This window comes from Lactuca saligna, chromosome 4, assembly GCF_052625555.1.
Source record: "Lactuca saligna cultivar CGN05327 chromosome 4, ASM5262555v1, whole genome shotgun sequence".
Taxonomy (NCBI): Eukaryota; Viridiplantae; Streptophyta; class Magnoliopsida; order Asterales; family Asteraceae; genus Lactuca; species Lactuca saligna.
The window spans coordinates 125,252,741-125,257,950 of NC_136420.1; the positions used below are offsets into that span (position 1 = coordinate 125,252,741).

Sequence of the window (5,210 nt, forward strand, 5' to 3'; positions counted from 1 at the left end):
GAGGAATTGTAAAAGAAAAGTAGCAATGCCCGACTATGATCATTGTAATTCATTTAATTAAGTGAGCCTTTTGATAACTACTTCTGTTGAATTGTTAATATGAGTATACAACAAGGTAATTTGTAAATCAAAAGGAGAAAATTATGTTTGTACCTTATGTTAAAATGTGGGCTCTTACAAACACAAAGACTGTATTAGAAATGTCTCATTCTACGAAGGAGAACTAATAATAAAAAAAATAGAAGAATGAAGACTCTCTTCATGACAAGGGGACAAATGATAATCATCAATAAACTTTTGAAGTAGGTCATCATCAATGTCACAAGGTATCTTCAAATTTTGGAAGCAATAATAATAAGGAAAAATGAAAGTAACTAAAAATAAGAGGTAATTATGGTAGATAATTTAAAAGGGAAAGAACATATATGTCTTACTTACAGATCAGCTAAAACATTCAATTTGATAAGAAAAGAAATAAAATTACGTGATGTTGGCACGATTCAACCGTTAATGTAGGACATAATCTTGGAGAATATATGATTGAGTGACAAGTCCAAATAAAAAAAACCATAAGTCCGATACTTTATCCTTTAGATCGGGTTACGCTTAATAGGAAACCCCACTGAGAATATTTTGATAGGAAATCTTCGAAATGAACATAAAACTAGTTGGGCAATTGAAAAACATAAAACAAATACTATTTCGAAAGATCAAACATATAATACCCAATGGTATCCAGTATCCACTATTAGGAATATACAATCCTAAAAAGATGGATCATGAGATTTACAAGGATATAGATCTATATAAAACAAAACAAAGGTACAAAACATCATGAACCCTACTTAATATAATAAAACTAGCCAATAATCATGGTAATACCGGTCACATATCTAAGGAGAACCTCCCTATATAAACTAGAAGGAAACAAAAATTAAGGCATGTAAGATAGAGACTCCTCTCTTAATCTCATATCATACTCTAACCCCTTGAACATAACTTATGCATTAGTGAGTATTACTAAGAACATTCTTGATAATGTTCATGATGACTTTTTCTATGATCTACAAGGACTACATCACTCTCATCCAATATCAACTTGGAAAAGTGGCAAGCATATCAAACATTTTCCAAAATAAAAACCATTATAACGGTGTCTTATACAATCTATAATAGAAACTTTCTAAAATAATGTTGTTTAAATATCATACTTAATTTACTAGATTGCAAGTCTTGAAAAAATATGTTAAAAATAGTATGATCTAAAGTAAGATGTTTCAAAAAATTTATTATCCAAAATGCTCTAGTTAAACCTGTTTATGAACCTTAATTTGTTATCATAAAAAAAATATTATGATTTAAAACTATTATAATCCATAATCATATATTTTATGTTTGAAAAATATTATGAGAAAAACATTGATATTGTTGAAACTGTTATAACACTAATATATTCAAAAATTATTTGATCCAAAATGTTAAAATATATTTGATTTTAATTTGATATTGTCCATAAACGTTATAAACGTTATGACTTAATACATTATAATGCATAAATATTATCATTTTAAAATATTATGATTCAAATTCTTTTTAAATGATATAACTATTAATCTATTATTATATAATATACTAATTTTTAACTCCTTATGCATTAGTACTTCTCTATGACTAGCTGAAAATTTTCTATTTTTTTATTTTCTTTATCTTTTGTGTAGTTTCTAAATTTAATTTATATTACTTAATTGAGAGATCATAGGTCGGTGCCAGCTACGTGTGATGGTCCTATCTATTTAGTTTCTTATTTTACAACATTTCATTCACCATTCATCTCCTCGCCGCCTCTTATGCCTAATCACATACGTTTGCTTCCACTACTTTCAATTTCTTCCTGGGTTACATGGAGAATGGTATTGGCTTCTAACTGATCTTTATTAATCATTTTTCTCTCCATCGGTTGTCCCCTTCTCCCTCTCACTCAATCTCCTATATGCAACTTTTGTCTGCCTCCGTTGGTCGGCGATGGTGACAGTTGCGTTCTCCAACCTCAATGACTTCCTCCAATTCGCACGGTTACTCAAAAAATTAGTCAACAGTGTGGTCTACTCCAGAGGGTGTCCGCTCAGTCATTGGTCTCCCATGAAGATGAAGATTGTACGACGTAGCTGCTTACGCCGACGGTGACAAAGTTATTGGATTCAAATGGTGCACAAACCAGATGCCGATAACTCCATCTCAGGTTTTTAAAAGTTTCCATGATTACGGTTTTGATTGAATGTTTATTTGTATTTGGGTTCGATTTTAAGAATCTAAAGCATGATTTCTCGGTTTTCATATTCAATCGACTTACAAATTTGTCATAGGGCTTTGATGTTATCATACAACAATCGTACACCTATTTATCATACTTTGTAAATTTGATGTTTAGGTGTTTGAGGGGGTGAAAATGCAAGAAGATCCTCCTCTCATTCTAACCTATACAATCATCTCCATTCTTTATTAATATGCTGAATAAAATCCATGTTTGCTCTCAAAAGAGAGTAATCATGTTGTGGCATTGAAAGTGCTTTTCAATACTCAACTTAAACAGTCTCAAGCGGAGCACTAGCTTCAACGTGAAGTTGAAATACAAAGGCATCTTAGACACCCTAATATCCTAATACTCTATGGTTACTTCTATGATCAGGTACATTTACTTATATGACCTTAACTTGATGCCATCAACAATGGCAATTTTACAATTCTAATACATAGATAATAATTTCAACAGCAAAGAGTCTACTTGATTTTAGAGTATGCTGCAAAAGGTGAACTCTACAAGGAGGTCAAGAAATTCAAATGCTTCACTGAACGACGTTCTGCAACTGTAAGTATACGATGATGTCATTAACTATGTTTACTTTATTATTTTATTATCATTATAACAATTTTTATTCACATTTAAATAGTATGTTGTCTCATTAGCATGGGCTCTCATATATTGTCAAGGGAAGCATGTTATTCATAAAACCTCTTGATTGGTTTATAGGTAATATAGACTAATATACAATTTTTTTCTTCATAATTTCATTTTTTTTCTTGATTTGAATAATTAATTTTACATGTATAAGTTATATTTTTCAAGATGAGAAAAAATTGCTAATTTTGGGTGGTCAGTGCATACATTCAGTCGCATGTGAACCATGTGTGGCACCTTAAATTATCTCCTGCCTGAAATGGGTAAAACACATGACAAGCTTTCTAGGGATATTTACGAATTTTCCACTAGGTCTACTTTATTTATGTTTGAAGTTTGTATATAGTGAAGAGTGTGGACCATGATGCAAGTGTGGATATATGGAGTCTTGGAATTTTGTGCTATGAATTTCTGTATGGTGCTCCTCCCTTTGAAGCGGAAGACCACTCTGATACATATAGAAGGTAATCATGTTATTTACGAATTTTCCACTAGGTCTATTTTCAATGATGAGGGAGAGAATTTACGTCTTTTGCACACCAAATGCAATATAAAACTGTTTGGCATGTCATATATTTGATACATATGTTGGACTCAATTTTACAGGATAAGGCAAGTAAATTTGAAGTTCCCTTAAAAAACTGGTGGTTTCTACAATTGCAAATGACTTCATTAGTCAGGTTTCACCTAACTCTATCTCTCTCCCTCCATTGGAGTTTACTATTTTACCCTTTGGAGTTGTTTGTTTAATAATATAAATTTTTATTATAAATTGTAATGTAGATGCTTGTAAAGGATACTTCAAAGCGGCTGCCACTACACATGTTGCTTGAACATCCATACTAATAATTCTTTTCACTTATAAAAGTTTTTCTAATTGTTCCATTTTTCAACACCTCTTTCAAGGGCAAATGCCGAAAATGCTCCCCATTTTTTTAGCTGTAGACTTAATATTCTGCGATTATGACCTTGAATTTCTTTTGTTAATTTTCCCATTATATTTTATACAGCTTGAATATTTTCGTAAACTTTGGATCATCGGTTTGTTAGATTAAAAGGTATATATAACAGTTGCATGAATTTTATAAAATTTCACTGGACTTGTACTATTTAGCTTTTTTTTGTGGTTTTAATTCAATCTTGGTGGACATTCGTTAAGTTGTTTCCCAAGCCTGCTTGCTTCTTGGCGGCTCAAGATATAAAGCTCCTTCCGACATTTGTTTTCTACCTTTGCTCCCACTACACGTCTGTCCAAAGAAGGTTAAAACTGGGATTATAAAGCTAAAACCTTCACTACTTTCAACAAACAGAGAAAAAAGAAATCAATATAAACACAAAGTATAAGGGCCAAAAATCAATATATTGAGGTCTAGAACAGTACTCTTGAAAGGTTATATTTCTTCTGATGATCAGGTACATTTAGCATTATTGATTGAATGAAAAGATATTTGCAATTGTTGGTCATCATATGATACTGATTTCTTTCCCCTTTTCACCCCTCAGGTGAAAATAGTAAAAACTTGCAGGGCGCTAGGTATAAAGGATGGAGGATTCTACCAACCTGGGTACCATAATGGAGCAAAACTACATTTTAAAATGATGTGTACTTTCACCTAAAAGTTAAACGTGTACAACTTTTTTTCAAATTGTTTTTGTGATTTGTTTCTCAATTTATAAATAAAATTTCAATTCTATTCATACTGATTACGGTTATTTTTGAAAATTTGGTAGCTTTTATTTTCTACTCTATACTTTTTGTATTTTTCTAGTATAATGAAGATACACATATAATTAACTTACATCGTTTCTTTTTCACTGAGATCCCTATTATGTTTTTGAAGTGCACCAATGTTCTTCTCTTTTCACCTTTACAAGATAAGTAATATAGATAACCATGTAAGCCTTTACACTCAAGAATGTCATTGTGTTATTATATATAAATAATATCATTTGATATAATATGTAGATATGTATCTTTTTAAAGTCCAACCCTATAAAGCGGTGATTTTTCTCAAGTTATTTAATAATTAGTAATGATCTTTAAATTTTAAGAAATTCACCTAATACCTAATGTTTCTAAAACTAAAAAGGAAGTCAAAACCAAAAAAAGCAAAAACAATTAAAATAAGTAAACCGCTTAAAATAAAATAAAACATTAAAATATATATATATATATATATATATATATATATATATATATATATATATATATATATATATATATATATATATATATAGAGAGAGAGAGAGAGGG

General features: G+C 30.3%; 3 long non-coding RNA genes across 4 annotated transcripts; all 3 read left to right on the plus strand.

The window, feature by feature from the left end:
* Window positions 1-1,854: 1,854 nt before the first annotated feature.
* Window positions 1,855-2,873, plus strand: LOC145038797 (uncharacterized). Its single transcript, XR_013679577.1, has 3 exons — window positions 1,855-2,239; window positions 2,429-2,686; window positions 2,771-2,873. It is a non-coding gene; the product is annotated as an uncharacterized LOC145038797 (long non-coding RNA).
* A 107-nt stretch (window positions 2,874-2,980) lies between these two features.
* LOC145038796 (uncharacterized) lies at window positions 2,981-3,867 on the plus strand. The gene is made up of 4 exons (XR_013679576.1): window positions 2,981-3,219; window positions 3,303-3,420; window positions 3,563-3,636; window positions 3,740-3,867. It is a non-coding gene; the product is annotated as an uncharacterized LOC145038796 (long non-coding RNA).
* A 57-nt stretch (window positions 3,868-3,924) lies between these two features.
* LOC145038798 (uncharacterized) lies at window positions 3,925-4,654 on the plus strand. 2 transcript variants are annotated; one of them, XR_013679579.1, is made up of 3 exons: window positions 3,925-4,014; window positions 4,116-4,369; window positions 4,460-4,654. It is a non-coding gene; the product is annotated as an uncharacterized LOC145038798 (long non-coding RNA). The 2 variants fall into 2 exon arrangements; XR_013679578.1 differs by lacking the exon at window positions 3,925-4,014 and having other exon boundaries at window positions 4,032-4,369.
* The last annotated feature ends 556 nt before the right edge of the window (window positions 4,655-5,210 follow it).